Source organism: Hoplias malabaricus, chromosome 16, assembly GCF_029633855.1.
Source record: "Hoplias malabaricus isolate fHopMal1 chromosome 16, fHopMal1.hap1, whole genome shotgun sequence".
NCBI lineage: Eukaryota > Metazoa > Chordata > Actinopteri > Characiformes > Erythrinidae > Hoplias > Hoplias malabaricus.
The window spans coordinates 13,602,715-13,618,147 of NC_089815.1; positions in this window are offsets into that span (position 1 = coordinate 13,602,715).

A 15,433-nucleotide genomic window follows, 5' to 3' on the forward strand; every position below is an offset into this window, starting at 1 on the left:
CAGTTAATAAAACTGTCTTTCTGGTGCTCATTGCAAACACGCCAGAAAGTGTTTTTCTGTGTTCCAATTGTTAGTATAAACAAATACGCAGTCTGCTGAAAGCAAGCTGTGCTCTGACAGTCTTTCTTATGGAGCGCAGTTCAGCTAATAAAACTCTTTCTGCCTTTCATTGCAAGCGAGCCCGAAAGTGTTTTTATGCTTCATAACGGGTTGTAAAAGCAAAGATGCAGTTTGCTGAAAACAAGTTTATCTTTGACAGTCGTGAATACTGAGTGCAGTTGAGTTAATAAAACTGTCTTTCTGGTGCTCATTGCAAACAAACCAGAAAGTGTTTTTCTGTGTTCTAATTGTTAGTATAAACAAATATGCAGTCTGCTGAAAGCAAGCTGTGCTCTGAGAGTCTTTCTTATGGAGTGCAGTTCAGCTAATAAAACTCTTTCTGCCTTTCATTGCAAGCGAGCCCGAAAGTGTTTTTATGCTTCATAACGGGTTGTAAAAGCAAAGATGCAGTTTGCTGAAAACAAGTTGTTCTTTGACAGTCTTGAATACTGAGTGCGGTTCAGTTAATAAAACTGTCTTTCTGGTGCTCATTGCAAACAAACCAGAAAGTGTTTTTCTGTGTTCTACTTGTTAGTATAAACAAATATGCAGTCTGCTGAAAGCAAGCTGTGCTCTGAGAGTCTTTCTTATGGAGTGCAGTTCAGCTAATAAAACTCTTTCTGCCTTTCATTGCAAGCGAGCCCGAAAGTGTTTTTATGCTTCATAACGGGTTGTAAAAGCAAAGATGCAGTTTGCTGAAAACAAGTTGTTCTTTGACAGTCTTGAATACTGAGTGCGGTTCAGTTAATAAAACTGTCTTTCTGGTGCTCATTGCAAACACGCCAGAAAGTGTTTTTCTGTGTTCCAATTGCTAGTATAAACAAATACGCAGTCTGCTGAAAGCAAGCTGTGCTCTGACAGTCTTTCTTATGGAGCGCAGTTCAGCTAATAAAACTCTTTCTGCCTTTCATTGCAAGCGAGCCCGAAAGTGTTTTTATGCTTCATAACGGGTTGTAAAAGCAAAGATGCAGTTTGCTGAAAACAAGTTGTTCTTTGACAGTCTTGAATACTGAGTGCGGTTCAGTTAATAAAACTGTCTTTCTGGTGCTCATTGCAAACACGCCAGAAAGTGTTTTTCTGTGTTCCAATTGCTAGTATAAACAAATACGCAGTCTGCTGAAAGCAAGCTGTGCTCTGACAGTCTTTCTTATGGAGCGCAGTTCAGCTAATAAAACTCTTTCTGCCTTTCATTGCAAGCGAGCCCGAAAGTGTTTTTATGCTTCATAACGGGTTGTAAAAGCAAAGATGCAGTTTGCTGAAAACAAGTTGTTCTTTGACAGTCTTGAATACTGAGTGCGGTTCAGTTAATAAAACTGTCTTTCTGGTGCTCATTGCAAACACGCCAGAAAGTGTTTTTCTGTGTTCCAATTGCTAGTATAAACAAATACGCAGTCTGCTGAAAGCAAGCTGTGCTCTGACAGTCTTTCTTATGGAGCGCAGTTCAGCTAATAAAACTCTTTCTGCCTTTCATTGCAAGCGAGCCCGAAAGTGTTTTTATGCTTCATAACGGGTTGTAAAAGCAAAGATGCAGTTTGCTGAAAACAAGTTGTTCTTTGACAGTCTTGAATACTGAGTGCGGTTCAGTTAATAAAACTGTCTTTCTGGTGCTCATTGCAAACACGCCAGAAAGTGTTTTTCTGTGTTCCAATTGCTAGTATAAACAAATACGCAGTCTGCTGAAAGCAAGCTGTGCTCTGACAGTCTTTCTTATGGAGCGCAGTTCAGCTAATAAAACTCTTTCTGCCTTTCATTGCAAGCGAGCCCGAAAGTGTTTTTATGCTTCATAACGGGTTGTAAAAGCAAAGATGCAGTTTGCTGAAAACAAGTTGTTCTTTGACAGTCTTGAATACTGAGTGCGGTTCAGTTAATAAAACTGTCTTTCTGGTGCTCATTGCAAACACGCCAGAAAGTGTTTTTCTGTGTTCCAATTGCTAGTATGAACAAATACGCAGTCTGCTGAAAGCAAGCTGTGCTCTGACAGTCTTTCTTATGGAGCGCAGTTCAGCTAATAAAACTCTTTCTGCCTTTCATTGCAAGCGAGCCCGAAAGTGTTTTTATGCTTCATAACGGGTTGTAAAAGCAAAGATGCAGTTTGCTGAAAACAAGTTGTTCTTTGACAGTCTTGAATACTGAGTGCGGTTCAGTTAATAAAACTGTCTTTCTGGTGCTCATTGCAAACACGCCAGAAAGTGTTTTTCTGTGTTCCAATTGTTAGTATAAACAAATACGCAGTCTGCTGAAAGCAAGCTGTGCTCTGACAGTCTTTCTTATGGAGCGCAGTTCAGCTAATAAAACTCTTTCTGCCTTTCATTGCAAGCGAGCCCGAAAGTGTTTTTATGCTTCATAACGGGTTGTAAAAGCAAAGATGCAGTTTGCTGAAAACAAGTTTATCTTTGACAGTCGTGAATACTGAGTGCAGTTGAGTTAATAAAACTGTCTTTCTGGTGCTCATTGCAAACAAACCAGAAAGTGTTTTTCTGTGTTCTAATTGTTAGTATAAACAAATATGCAGTCTGCTGAAAGCAAGCTGTGCTCTGAGAGTCTTTCTTATGGAGTGCAGTTCAGCTAATAAAACTCTTTCTGCCTTTCATTGCAAGCGAGCCCGAAAGTGTTTTTATGCTTCATAACGGGTTGTAAAAGCAAAGATGCAGTTTGCTGAAAACAAGTTGTTCTTTGACAGTCTTGAATACTGAGTGCGGTTCAGTTAATAAAACTGTCTTTCTGGTGCTCATTGCAAACACGCCAGAAAGTGTTTTTCTGTGTTCCAATTGCTAGTATAAAGAAATACGCAGTCTGCTGAAAGCAAGCTGTGCTCTGACAGTCTTTCTTATGGAGTGCAGTTCAGCTAATAAAACTCTTTCTGCCTCTCATTGCAAGCGAGCCCGAAAGTGTTTTTATGCTTCATAATGGACTGTAAAAGCAAAGATGCAGTTTGCTGAAAACAAGTTGTTCTTTGACAGTCTTGAATACTGAGTGCGGTTCAGTTAATAAAACTGTCTTTCTGGTGCTCATTGCAAACAAACCAGAAAGTGTTTTTCTGTGTTCTACTTGTTAGTATAAACAAATATGCAGTCTGCTGAAAGCAAGCTGTGCTCTGAGAGTCTTTCTTATGGAGTGCAGTTCAGCTAATAAAACTCTTTCTGCCTTTCATTGCAAGCGAGCCCGAAAGTGTTTTTATGCTTCATAACGGGTTGTAAAAGCAAAGATGCAGTTTGCTGAAAACAAGTTGTTCTTTGACAGTCTTGAATACTGAGTGCAGTTGAGTTAATAAAACTGTCTTTCTGGTGCTCATTGCAAACAAACCAGAAAGTGTTCTTCTGTGTTCCAATTGTTAGTATAAACAAATACGCAGTCTGCTGAAAGCAAGCTGTGCTCTGACAGTCTTTCTTATGGAGCGCAGTTCAGCTAATAAAACTCTTTCTGCCTTTCATTGCAAGCGAGCCCGAAAGTGTTTTTATGCTTCATAACGGGTTGTAAAAGCAAAGATGCAGTTTGCTGAAAACAAGTTGTTCTTTGACAGTCTTGAATACTGAGTGCGGTTCAGTTAATAAAACTGTCTTTCTGGTGCTCATTGCAAACACGCCAGAAAGTGTTTTTCTGTGTTCCAATTGCTAGTATAAACAAATACGCAGTCTGCTGAAAGCAAGCTGTGCTCTGACAGTCTTTCTTATGGAGCGCAGTTCAGCTAATAAAACTCTTTCTGCCTTTCATTGCAAGCGAGCCCGAAAGTGTTTTTATGCTTCATAACGGGTTGTAAAAGCAAAGATGCAGTTTGCTGAAAACAAGTTGTTCTTTGACAGTCTTGAATACTGAGTGCGGTTCAGTTAATAAAACTGTCTTTCTGGTGCTCATTGCAAACACGCCAGAAAGTGTTTTTCTGTGTTCCAATTGCTAGTATAAACAAATACGCAGTCTGCTGAAAGCAAGCTGTGCTCTGACAGTCTTTCTTATGGAGCGCAGTTCAGCTAATAAAACTCTTTCTGCCTTTCATTGCAAGCGAGCCCGAAAGTGTTTTTATGCTTCATAACGGGTTGTAAAAGCAAAGATGCAGTTTGCTGAAAACAAGTTGTTCTTTGACAGTCTTGAATACTGAGTGCGGTTCAGTTAATAAAACTGTCTTTCTGGTGCTCATTGCAAACACGCCAGAAAGTGTTTTTCTGTGTTCCAATTGCTAGTATAAACAAATACGCAGTCTGCTGAAAGCAAGCTGTGCTCTGACAGTCTTTCTTATGGAGCGCAGTTCAGCTAATAAAACTCTTTCTGCCTTTCATTGCAAGCGAGCCCGAAAGTGTTTTTATGCTTCATAACGGGTTGTAAAAGCAAAGATGCAGTTTGCTGAAAACAAGTTGTTCTTTGACAGTCTTGAATACTGAGTGCGGTTCAGTTAATAAAACTGTCTTTCTGGTGCTCATTGCAAACACGCCAGAAAGTGTTTTTCTGTGTTCCAATTGCTAGTATAAACAAATACGCAGTCTGCTGAAAGCAAGCTGTGCTCTGACAGTCTTTCTTATGGAGCGCAGTTCAGCTAATAAAACTATTTCTGCCTTTCATTGCAAGCGAGCCCGAAAGTGTTTTTATGCTTCATAACGGGTTGTAAAAGCAAAGATGCAGTTTGCTGAAAACAAGTTGTTCTTTGACAGTCTTGAATACTGAGTGCGGTTCAGTTAATAAAACTGTCTTTCTGGTGCTCATTGCAAACACGCCAGAAAGTGTTTTTCTGTGTTCCAATTGCTAGTATGAACAAATACGCAGTCTGCTGAAAGCAAGCTGTGCTCTGACAGTCTTTCTTATGGAGCGCAGTTCAGCTAATAAAACTCTTTCTGCCTTTCATTGCAAGCGAGCCCGAAAGTGTTTTTATGCTTCATAACGGGTTGTAAAAGCAAAGATGCAGTTTGCTGAAAACAAGTTGTTCTTTGACAGTCTTGAATACTGAGTGCGGTTCAGTTAATAAAACTGTCTTTCTGGTGCTCATTGCAAACACGCCAGAAAGTGTTTTTCTGTGTTCCAATTGTTAGTATAAACAAATACGCAGTCTGCTGAAAGCAAGCTGTGCTCTGACAGTCTTTCTTATGGAGCGCAGTTCAGCTAATAAAACTCTTTCTGCCTTTCATTGCAAGCGAGCCCGAAAGTGTTTTTATGCTTCATAACGGGTTGTAAAAGCAAAGATGCAGTTTGCTGAAAACAAGTTTATCTTTGACAGTCGTGAATACTGAGTGCAGTTGAGTTAATAAAACTGTCTTTCTGGTGCTCATTGCAAACAAACCAGAAAGTGTTTTTCTGTGTTCTAATTGTTAGTATAAACAAATATGCAGTCTGCTGAAAGCAAGCTGTGCTCTGAGAGTCTTTCTTATGGAGTGCAGTTCAGCTAATAAAACTCTTTCTGCCTTTCATTGCAAGCGAGCCCGAAAGTGTTTTTATGCTTCATAACGGGTTGTAAAAGCAAAGATGCAGTTTGCTGAAAACAAGTTGTTCTTTGACAGTCTTGAATACTGAGTGCGGTTCAGTTAATAAAACTGTCTTTCTGGTGCTCATTGCAAACACGCCAGAAAGTGTTTTTCTGTGTTCCAATTGCTAGTATAAAGAAATTCGCAGTCTGCTGAAAGCAAGCTGTGCTCTGACAGTCTTTCTTATGGAGTGCAGTTCAGCTAATAAAACTCTTTCTGCCTCTCATTGCAAGCGAGCCCGAAAGTGTTTTTATGCTTCATAATGGACTGTAAAAGCAAAGATGCAGTTTGCTGAAAACAAGTTGTTCTTTGACAGTCTTGAATACTGAGTGCGGTTCAGTTAATAAAACTGTCTTTCTGGTGCTCATTGCAAACAAACCAGAAAGTGTTTTTCTGTGTTCTACTTGTTAGTATAAACAAATATGCAGTCTGCTGAAAGCAAGCTGTGCTCTGAGAGTCTTTCTTATGGAGTGCAGTTCAGCTAATAAAACTCTTTCTGCCTTTCATTGCAAGCGAGCCCGAAAGTGTTTTTATGCTTCATAACGGGTTGTAAAAGCAAAGATGCAGTTTGCTGAAAACAAGTTGTTCTTTGACAGTCTTGAATACTGAGTGCGGTTCAGTTAATAAAACTGTCTTTCTGGTGCTCATTGCAAACACGCCAGAAAGTGTTTTTCTGTGTTCCAATTGTTAGTATAAACAAATACGCAGTCTGCTGAAAGCAAGCTGTGCTCTGACAGTCTTTCTTATGGAGCGCAGTTCAGCTAATAAAACTCTTTCTGCCTTTCATTGCAAGCGAGCCCGAAAGTGTTTTTATGCTTCATAATGGACTGTAAAAGCAAAGATGCAGTTTGCTGAAAACAAGTTGTTCTTTGACAGTCTTGAATACTGAGTGCAGTTGAGTTAATAAAACTGTCTTTCTGGTGCTCATTGCAAACAAACCAGAAAGTGTTCTTCTGTGTTCCAATTGTTAGTATAAACAAATACGCAGTCTGCTGAAAGCAAGCTGTGCTCTGACAGTCTTTCTTATGGAGCGCAGTTCAGCTAATAAAACTCTTTCTGCCTTTCATTGCAAGCGAGCCCGAAAGTGTTTTTATGCTTCATAATGGACTGTAAAAGCAAAGATGCAGTTTGCTGAAAACAAGTTGTTCTTTGACAGTCTTGAATACTGAGTGCGGTTCAGTTAATAAAACTGTCTTTCTGGTGCTCATTGCAAACAAACCAGAAAGTGTTTTTCTGTGTTCTACTTGTTAGTATAAACAAATATGCAGTCTGCTGAAAGCAAGCTGTGCTCTGAGAGTCTTTCTTATGGAGTGCAGTTCAGCTAATAAAACTCTTTCTGCCTTTCATTGCAAGCGAGCCCGAAAGTGTTTTTATGCTTCATAACGGGTTGTAAAAGCAAAGATGCAGTTTGCTGAAAACAAGTTGTTCTTTGACAGTCTTGAATACTGAGTGCGGTTCAGTTAATAAAACTGTCTTTCTGGTGCTCATTGCAAACACGCCAGAAAGTGTTTTTCTGTGTTCCAATTGTTAGTATAAACAAATACGCAGTCTGCTGAAAGCAAGCTGTGCTCTGACAGTCTTTCTTATGGAGCGCAGTTCAGCTAATAAAACTCTTTCTGCCTTTCATTGCAAGCGAGCCCGAAAGTGTTTTTATGCTTCATAACGGGTTGTAAAAGCAAAGATGCAGTTTGCTGAAAACAAGTTGTTCTTTGACAGTCTTGAATACTGAGTGCGGTTCAGTTAATAAAACTGTCTTTCTGGTGCTCATTGCAAACACGCCAGAAAGTGTTTTTCTGTGTTCCAATTGCTAGTATAAACAAATACGCAGTCTGCTGAAAGCAAGCTGTGCTCTGACAGTCTTTCTTATGGAGCGCAGTTCAGCTAATAAAACTCTTTCTGCCTTTCATTGCAAGCGAGCCCGAAAGTGTTTTTATGCTTCATAACGGGTTGTAAAAGCAAAGATGCAGTTTGCTGAAAACAAGTTGTTCTTTGACAGTCTTGAATACTGAGTGCGGTTCAGTTAATAAAACTGTCTTTCTGGTGCTCATTGCAAACAAACCAGAAAGTGTTTTTCTGTGTTCTACTTGTTAGTATAAACAAATATGCAGTCTGCTGAAAGCAAGCTGTGCTCTGAGAGTCTTTCTTATGGAGTGCAGTTCAGCTAATAAAACTCTTTCTGCCTTTCATTGCAAGCGAGCCCGAAAGTGTTTTTATGCTTCATAACGGGTTGTAAAAGCAAAGATGCAGTTTGCTGAAAACAAGTTGTTCTTTGACAGTCTTGAATACTGAGTGCGGTTCAGTTAATAAAACTGTCTTTCTGGTGCTCATTGCAAACACGCCAGAAAGTGTTTTTCTGTGTTCCAATTGTTAGTATAAACAAATACGCAGTCTGCTGAAAGCAAGCTGTGCTCTGACAGTCTTTCTTATGGAGCGCAGTTCAGCTAATAAAACTCTTTCTGCCTTTCATTGCAAGCGAGCCCGAAAGTGTTTTTATGCTTCATAACGGGTTGTAAAAGCAAAGATGCAGTTTGCTGAAAACAAGTTTATCTTTGACAGTCGTGAATACTGAGTGCAGTTGAGTTAATAAAACTGTCTTTCTGGTGCTCATTGCAAACAAACCAGAAAGTGTTTTTCTGTGTTCTAATTGTTAGTATAAACAAATATGCAGTCTGCTGAAAGCAAGCTGTGCTCTGAGAGTCTTTCTTATGGAGTGCAGTTCAGCTAATAAAACTCTTTCTGCCTTTCATTGCAAGCGAGCCCGAAAGTGTTTTTATGCTTCATAACGGGTTGTAAAAGCAAAGATGCAGTTTGCTGAAAACAAGTTGTTCTTTGACAGTCTTGAATACTGAGTGCGGTTCAGTTAATAAAACTGTCTTTCTGGTGCTCATTGCAAACACGCCAGAAAGTGTTTTTCTGTGTTCCAATTGCTAGTATAAAGAAATACGCAGTCTGCTGAAAGCAAGCTGTGCTCTGACAGTCTTTCTTATGGAGCGCAGTTCAGCTAATAAAACTCTTTCTGCCTCTCATTGCAAGCGAGCCCGAAAGTGTTTTTATGCTTCATAACGGGTTGTAAAAGCAAAGATGCAGTTTGCTGAAAACAAGTTGTTCTTTGACAGTCTTGAATACTGAGTGCGGTTCAGTTAATAAAACTGTCTTTCTGGTGCTCATTGCAAACAAACCAGAAAGTGTTTTTCTGTGTTCTACTTGTTAGTATAAACAAATATGCAGTCTGCTGAAAGCAAGCTGTGCTCTGAGAGTCTTTCTTATGGAGCGCAGTTCAGCTAATAAAACTCTTTCTGCCTTTCATTGCAAGCGAGCCCGAAAGTGTTTTTATGCTTCATAACGGGTTGTAAAAGCAAAGATGCAGTTTGCTGAAAACAAGTTGTTCTTTGACAGTCTTGAATACTGAGTGCGGTTCAGTTAATAAAACTGTCTTTCTGGTGCTCATTGCAAACACGCCAGAAAGTGTTTTTCTGTGTTCCAATTGCTAGTATAAAGAAATACGCAGTCTGCTGAAAGCAAGCTGTGCTCTGACAGTCTTTCTTATGGAGCGCAGTTCAGCTAATAAAACTCTTTCTGCCTCTCATTGCAAGCGAGCCCGAAAGTGTTTTTATGCTTCATAACGGGTTGTAAAAGCAAAGATGCAGTTTGCTGAAAACAAGTTGTTCTTTGACAGTCTTGAATACTGAGTGCGGTTCAGTTAATAAAACTGTCTTTCTGGTGCTCATTGCAAACAAACCAGAAAGTGTTTTTCTGTGTTCTACTTGTTAGTATAAACAAATATGCAGTCTGCTGAAAGCAAGCTGTGCTCTGAGAGTCTTTCTTATGGAGCGCAGTTCAGCTAATAAAACTCTTTCTGCCTTTCATTGCAAGCGAGCCCGAAAGTGTTTTTATGCTTCATAACGGGTTGTAAAAGCAAAGATGCAGTTTGCTGAAAACAAGTTGTTCTTTGACAGTCTTGAATACTGAGTGCGGTTCAGTTAATAAAACTGTCTTTCTGGTGCTCATTGCAAACACGCCAGAAAGTGTTTTTCTGTGTTCCAATTGTTAGTATAAACAAATACGCAGTCTGCTGAAAGCAAGCTGTGCTCTGACAGTCTTTCTTATGGAGCGCAGTTCAGCTAATAAAACTCTTTCTGCCTTTCATTGCAAGCGAGCCCGAAAGTGTTTTTATGCTTCATAACGGGTTGTAAAAGCAAAGATGCAGTTTGCTGAAAACAAGTTGTTCTTTGACAGTCTTGAATACTGAGTGCGGTTCAGTTAATAAAACTGTCTTTCTGGTGCTCATTGCAAACAAACCAGAAAGTGTTTTTCTGTGTTCTACTTGTTAGTATAAACAAATATGCAGTCTGCTGAAAGCAAGCTGTGCTCTGAGAGTCTTTCTTATGGAGTGCAGTTCAGCTAATAAAACTCTTTCTGCCTTTCATTGCAAGCGAGCCCGAAAGTGTTTTTATGCTTCATAACGGGTTGTAAAAGCAAAGATGCAGTTTGCTGAAAACAAGTTGTTCTTTGACAGTCTTGAATACTGAGTGCGGTTCAGTTAATAAAACTGTCTTTCTGGTGCTCATTGCAAACAAACCAGAAAGTGTTTTTCTGTGTTCTACTTGTTAGTATAAACAAATATGCAGTCTGCTGAAAGCAAGCTGTGCTCTGAGAGTCTTTCTTATGGAGTGCAGTTCAGCTAATAAAACTCTTTCTGCCTTTCATTGCAAGCGAGCCCGAAAGTGTTTTTATGCTTCATAACGGGTTGTAAAAGCAAAGATGCAGTTTGCTGAAAACAAGTTGTTCTTTGACAGTCTTGAATACTGAATGCGGTTCAGTTAATAAAACTGTCTTTCTGGTGCTCATTGCAAACAAACCAGAAAGTGTTTTTCTGTGTTCTACTTGTTAGTATAAACAAATATGCAGTCTGCTGAAAGCAAGCTGTGCTCTGAGAGTCTTTCTTATGGAGTGCAGTTCAGCTAATAAAACTCTTTCTGCCTTTCATTGCAAGCGAGCCCGAAAGTGTTTTTATGCTTCATAACGGGTTGTAAAAGCAAAGATGCAGTTTGCTGAAAACAAGTTGTTCTTTGACAGTCTTGAATACTGAGTGCGGTTCAGTTAATAAAACTGTCTTTCTGGTGCTCATTGCAAACACGCCAGAAAGTGTTTTTCTGTGTTCCAATTGCTAGTATAAAGAAATACGCAGTCTGCTGAAAGCAAGCTGTGCTCTGACAGTCTTTCTTATGGAGCGCAGTTCAGCTAATAAAACTCTTTCTGCCTCTCATTGCAAGCGAGCCCGAAAGTGTTTTTATGCTTCATAACGGGTTGTAAAAGCAAAGATGCAGTTTGCTGAAAACAAGTTGTTCTTTGACAGTCTTGAATACTGAGTGCGGTTCAGTTAATAAAACTGTCTTTCTGGTGCTCATTGCAAACAAACCAGAAAGTGTTTTTCTGTGTTCTACTTGTTAGTATAAACAAATATGCAGTCTGCTGAAAGCAAGCTGTGCTCTGAGAGTCTTTCTTATGGAGCGCAGTTCAGCTAATAAAACTCTTTCTGCCTTTCATTGCAAGCGAGCCCGAAAGTGTTTTTATGCTTCATAACGGGTTGTAAAAGCAAAGATGCAGTTTGCTGAAAACAAGTTTATCTTTGACAGTCTTGAATACTGAGTGCAGTTGAGTTAATAAAACTGTCTTTCTGGTGCTCATTGCAAACACGCCAGAAAGTGTTTTTCTGTGTTCCAATTGTTAGTATAAACAAATACGCAGTCTGCTGAAAGCAAGCTGTGCTCTGACAGTCTTTCTTATGGAGCGCAGTTCAGCTAATAAAACTCTTTCTGCCTTTCATTGCAAGCGAGCCCGAAAGTGTTTTTATGCTTCATAACGGGTTGTAAAAGCAAAGATGCAGTTTGCTGAAAACAAGTTGTTCTTTGACAGTCTTGAATACTGAGTGCGGTTCAGTTAATAAAACTGTCTTTCTGGTGCTCATTGCAAACAAACCAGAAAGTGTTTTTCTGTGTTCTACTTGTTAGTATAAACAAATATGCAGTCTGCTGAAAGCAAGCTGTGCTCTGAGAGTCTTTCTTATGGAGTGCAGTTCAGCTAATAAAACTCTTTCTGCCTTTCATTGCAAGCGAGCCCGAAAGTGTTTTTATGCTTCATAACGGGTTGTAAAAGCAAAGATGCAGTTTGCTGAAAACAAGTTGTTCTTTGACAGTCTTGAATACTGAGTGCGGTTCAGTTAATAAAACTGTCTTTCTGGTGCTCATTGCAAACAAACCAGAAAGTGTTTTTCTGTGTTCTACTTGTTAGTATAAACAAATATGCAGTCTGCTGAAAGCAAGCTGTGCTCTGAGAGTCTTTCTTATGGAGTGCAGTTCAGCTAATAAAACTCTTTCTGCCTTTCATTGCAAGCGAGCCCGAAAGTGTTTTTATGCTTCATAACGGGTTGTAAAAGCAAAGATGCAGTTTGCTGAAAACAAGTTGTTCTTTGACAGTCTTGAATACTGAATGCGGTTCAGTTAATAAAACTGTCTTTCTGGTGCTCATTGCAAACAAACCAGAAAGTGTTTTTCTGTGTTCTACTTGTTAGTATAAACAAATATGCAGTCTGCTGAAAGCAAGCTGTGCTCTGAGAGTCTTTCTTATGGAGTGCAGTTCAGCTAATAAAACTCTTTCTGCCTTTCATTGCAAGCGAGCCCGAAAGTGTTTTTATGCTTCATAACGGGTTGTAAAAGCAAAGATGCAGTTTGCTGAAAACAAGTTGTTCTTTGACAGTCTTGAATACTGAGTGCGGTTCAGTTAATAAAACTGTCTTTCTGGTGCTCATTGCAAACAAACCAGAAAGTGTTTTTCTGTGTTCTACTTGTTAGTATAAACAAATATGCAGTCTGCTGAAAGCAAGCTGTGCTCTGAGAGTCTTTCTTATGGAGTGCAGTTCAGCTAATAAAACTCTTTCTGCCTTTCATTGCAAGCGAGCCCGAAAGTGTTTTTATGCTTCATAACGGGTTGTAAAAGCAAAGATGCAGTTTGCTGAAAACAAGTTGTTCTTTGACAGTCTTGAATACTGAGTGCGGTTCAGTTAATAAAACTGTCTTTCTGGTGCTCATTGCAAACACGCCAGAAAGTGTTTTTCTGTGTTCCAATTGTTAGTATAAACAAATACGCAGTCTGCTGAAAGCAAGCTGTGCTCTGACAGTCTTTCTTATGGAGCGCAGTTCAGCTAATAAAACTCTTTCTGCCTTTCATTGCAAGCGAGCCCGAAAGTGTTTTTATGCTTCATAACGGGTTGTAAAAGCAAAGATGCAGTTTGCTGAAAACAAGTTGTTCTTTGACAGTCTTGAATACTGAGTGCGGTTCAGTTAATAAAACTGTCTTTCTGGTGCTCATTGCAAACACGCCAGAAAGTGTTTTTCTGTGTTCCAATTGTTAGTATAAACAAATACGCAGTCTGCTGAAAGCAAGCTGTGCTCTGACAGTCTTTCTTATGGAGCGCAGTTCAGCTAATAAAACTCTTTCTGCCTTTCATTGCAAGCGAGCCCGAAAGTGTTTTTATGCTTCATAACGGGTTGTAAAAGCAAAGATGCAGTTTGCTGAAAACAAGTTTATCTTTGACAGTCGTGAATACTGAGTGCAGTTGAGTTAATAAAACTGTCTTTCTGGTGCTCATTGCAAACAAACCAGAAAGTGTTTTTCTGTGTTCTAATTGTTAGTATAAACAAATATGCAGTCTGCTGAAAGCAAGCTGTGCTCTGAGAGTCTTTCTTATGGAGTGCAGTTCAGCTAATAAAACTCTTTCTGCCTTTCATTGCAAGCGAGCCCGAAAGTGTTTTTATGCTTCATAACGGGTTGTAAAAGCAAAGATGCAGTTTGCTGAAAACAAGTTGTTCTTTGACAGTCTTGAATACTGAGTGCGGTTCAGTTAATAAAACTGTCTTTCTGGTGCTCATTGCAAACAAACCAGAAAGTGTTTTTCTGTGTTCTACTTGTTAGTATAAACAAATATGCAGTCTGCTGAAAGCAAGCTGTGCTCTGAGAGTCTTTCTTATGGAGTGCAGTTCAGCTAATAAAACTCTTTCTGCCTTTCATTGCAAGCGAGCCCGAAAGTGTTTTTATGCTTCATAACGGGTTGTAAAAGCAAAGATGCAGTTTGCTGAAAACAAGTTGTTCTTTGACAGTCTTGAATACTGAGTGCGGTTCAGTTAATAAAACTGTCTTTCTGGTGCTCATTGCAAACACGCCAGAAAGTGTTTTTCTGTGTTCCAATTGCTAGTATAAACAAATACGCAGTCTGCTGAAAGCAAGCTTTGCTCTGACAGTCTTTCTTATGGAGCGCAGTTCAGCTAATAAAACTCTTTCTGCCTTTCATTGCAAGCGAGCCCGAAAGTGTTTTTATGCTTCATAACGGGTTGTAAAAGCAAAGATGCAGTTTGCTGAAAACAAGTTGTTCTTTGACAGTCTTGAATACTGAGTGCGGTTCAGTTAATAAAACTGTCTTTCTGGTGCTCATTGCAAACACGCCAGAAAGTGTTTTTCTGTGTTCCAATTGCTAGTATAAACAAATACGCAGTCTGCTGAAAGCAAGCTGTGCTCTGACAGTCTTTCTTATGGAGCGCAGTTCAGCTAATAAAACTCTTTCTGCCTTTCATTGCAAGCGAGCCCGAAAGTGTTTTTATGCTTCATAACGGGTTGTAAAAGCAAAGATGCAGTTTGCTGAAAACAAGTTGTTCTTTGACAGTCTTGAATACTGAGTGCGGTTCAGTTAATAAAACTGTCTTTCTGGTGCTCATTGCAAACACGCCAGAAAGTGTTTTTCTGTGTTCCAATTGCTAGTATAAACAAATACGCAGTCTGCTGAAAGCAAGCTGTGCTCTGACAGTCTTTCTTATGGAGCGCAGTTCAGCTAATAAAACTCTTTCTGCCTTTCATTGCAAGCGAGCCCGAAAGTGTTTTTATGCTTCATAACGGGTTGTAAAAGCAAAGATGCAGTTTGCTGAAAACAAGTTGTTCTTTGACAGTCTTGAATACTGAGTGCGGTTCAGTTAATAAAACTGTCTTTCTGGTGCTCATTGCAAACAAACCAGAAAGTGTTTTTCTGTGTTCTACTTGTTAGTATAAACAAATATGCAGTCTGCTGAAAGCAAGCTGTGCTCTGAGAGTCTTTCTTATGGAGTGCAGTTCAGCTAATAAAACTCTTTCTGCCTTTCATTGCAAGCGAGCCCGAAAGTGTTTTTATGCTTCATAACGGGTTGTAAAAGCAAAGATGCAGTTTGCTGAAAACAAGTTGTTCTTTGACAGTCTTGAATACTGAGTGCGGTTCAGTTAATAAAACTGTCTTTCTGGTGCTCATTGCAAACACGCCAGAAAGTGTTTTTCTGTGTTCCAATTGCTAGTATAAACAAATACGCAGTCTGCTGAAAGCAAGCTTTGCTCTGACAGTCTTTCTTATGGAGCGCAGTTCAGCTAATAAAACTCTTTCTGCCTTTCATTGCAAGCGAGCCCGAAAGTGTTTTTATGCTTCATAACGGGTTGTAAAAGCAAAGATGCAGTTTGCTGAAAACAAGTTGTTCTTTGACAGTCTTGAATACTGAGTGCGGTTCAGTTAATAAAACTGTCTTTCTGGTGCTCATTGCAAACACGCCAGAAAGTGTTTTTCTGTGTTCCAATTGCTAGTATAAACAAATACGCAGTCTGCTGAAAGCAAGCTGTGCTCTGACAGTCTTTCTTATGGAGCGCAGTTCAGCTAATAAAACTCTTTCTGCCTTTCATTGCAAGCGAGCCCGAAAGTGTTTTTATGCTTCATAACGGGTTGTAAAAGCAAAGATGCAGTTTGCTGAAAACAAGTTGTTCTTTGACAGTCTTGAATACTGAGTGCGGTTCAGTTAATAAAACTGTCTTTCTGGTGCTCATTG